This window comes from Ruditapes philippinarum, unplaced genomic scaffold, assembly GCF_026571515.1.
Source record: "Ruditapes philippinarum isolate M1 unplaced genomic scaffold, ASM2657151v2 ctg2878_1_1_1_1, whole genome shotgun sequence".
NCBI classification, from domain to species: Eukaryota; Metazoa; Mollusca; class Bivalvia; order Venerida; family Veneridae; genus Ruditapes; species Ruditapes philippinarum.
In genome coordinates this window covers 107888-109858 of record NW_026856901.1, presented here as the reverse complement: position 1 = coordinate 109858, position 1971 = coordinate 107888, and the positions used below count along the sequence as shown (strand labels likewise).

The 1971-nt window shown below is 30.6% G+C and overlaps 1 long non-coding RNA gene across 1 annotated transcript; it reads left to right on the top strand.

Moving 5' to 3' along the window:
* Positions 1-244: 244 nt before the first annotated feature.
* LOC132748074 (uncharacterized) lies at positions 245-1608 on the top strand. The gene is made up of 3 exons (XR_009628204.1): positions 245-640; positions 1039-1186; positions 1473-1608. It is a non-coding gene; the product is annotated as an uncharacterized LOC132748074 (long non-coding RNA).
* The last annotated feature ends 363 nt before the right edge of the window (positions 1609-1971 follow it).

The window sequence follows — 1971 nt, the reverse complement described above, 5'->3', positions numbered from 1 at the left end:
ACAATTTCACCGACTCCAACAAAATTAGAGCCGTGAAACATCGAGTGACTATAACAGACACAGTTTAATTCAGTGTCCATTATGGACGAGAATCTGTGCAACATACAACATGTTTCTCCTCAAATCTTGCTTTGAAATAAGCAGTGTTTATTTGCCATGACTTAGAATATTTTAATGAGTCGTCTCAAGGAACCAGAATGAACAACATTATTGAAACAGAAAAATCTTTTTTGGAAGGACACCAGCAAACATACCTTTATCGGGCCGATATCGGCTAAATGTCGGAATATCGAAGTCGGCTTTCCGCCGTCGAACCGATATATATCCGATATAGACAAACTTGTTAAAGACAGGATGATATCGTCCGATATAGGTCCAATATACATTTATTTCCTGTTATTCAATTAAATGAGTTTTTTAGTATATTCTTCTCAAATTCATTTCAGCAAGAAATCGATGCTTTTGTATAGAGTAATTAAGTCGTTTTCATAAAAAAACTTCGGTGCTATATCGGCTCCATGTCTGTTGCCGATTTAGTGTATAAGTGATTTGCACAACGTGGTATTTTTCTAGCACACGTGCCATCAGAAGAAGTTTGCGCCAAAACTATAAAAAGTGGAGTTTTTCTCAAATACTACTGGTAAATTTATAAATTACTTATGCTTTGAATAAATTCATTGTTGTAGTATTCGGTGTCATTGATATTTTGAACGTAGGTTTGGGAATTTCATAATTATCTCGCCGAAAATTATTTTGTAATACATTTTCGCGACTGTTTTTAAATTGTTGCCTGAAATTTAGCGGTTGAGAGAGAATAAACATCAAATTATAATTTTCTTTTTATTTTTATTAAAAGTTATAATTATGATAGAGATGTCAAATGAAAGTTTGAATCAGAAATAATGAAATGTTGATTACTTTATTAAAAGAAATGGATAGTGCCTGCTTGCCTTTTGAAAGGACACTGTTCTTAACATATTAATATGTTGATATATTTTCTTATAGTATAAAGTTTGAAACATAAATGGTTCGTTGCAGGTAAAACATCTGTCTGTGACATGACAAACATACCTGAATCAGAGTGCTGACAACTGAAATAGCTGGTTTTGGAGAAAGAAAATGTCATTTTAGAAGCTAAAGATGACCAATTGATGCAATACAGAGTCCTAGGCAACACTTAGAATGAGTAAGTATATGTTTTTAAGACAAAAAAATCTATGATAACGAAAAAATAATTTTTCAGCTTGAGCTTGTAGAGTTATTATCTCGGATTTACATTACAGTAATATAAATCCGTGTTATTACGTAAAGTTTCATTGTCTTTTTTTACTGATTTATTAACATAAATGTTTAAAAAAATGTTTAATTAAAATATATTCTTTTTATATATGTGTTGAATATAGATTAAGCTTGTATCTTTAGTATACACACACACATATACTTATAAGGTTTCTTTTCAATTTTTGCTCCAGAATGTAGTGATGAAAAAGAGGGCAACAGTCATCGAGCTGAAATTCAATAGCAGGAAATAGCTCATCTGGCAATGGTGGAAATAAAGATCTCTAGAAAACTAAACAATTGAAGAAGTTCATATATATCTAACCACAATTGACACTTGACATTATTAACTCATGTACAAATTACAAAATACTCTTTAACTCTATTCAACATGATAATGTGAAAAAAGTCAGCTATTCTTTTAAAGTTTTACTCAACTGGTAACAACTGGAGTATGAATCAATGTGCAAATTCTAAAATACAGTCACTAAATATATCACAGATAACAGCTTGACACTTTCTAGACAGATTTTAAGTCTACAGGATGTAAAAAAGCAAGGAACAAGTAAGAAAAATGCCATTGAGCTTATTTTATCTAAACAAAAAGTAGTATGAATATAGTAAGGTTGTATTTGCCAGTCACATGACTTGAGTTTTTTTGTTAAAACATTTTCATTTTGACTGATCTTTATA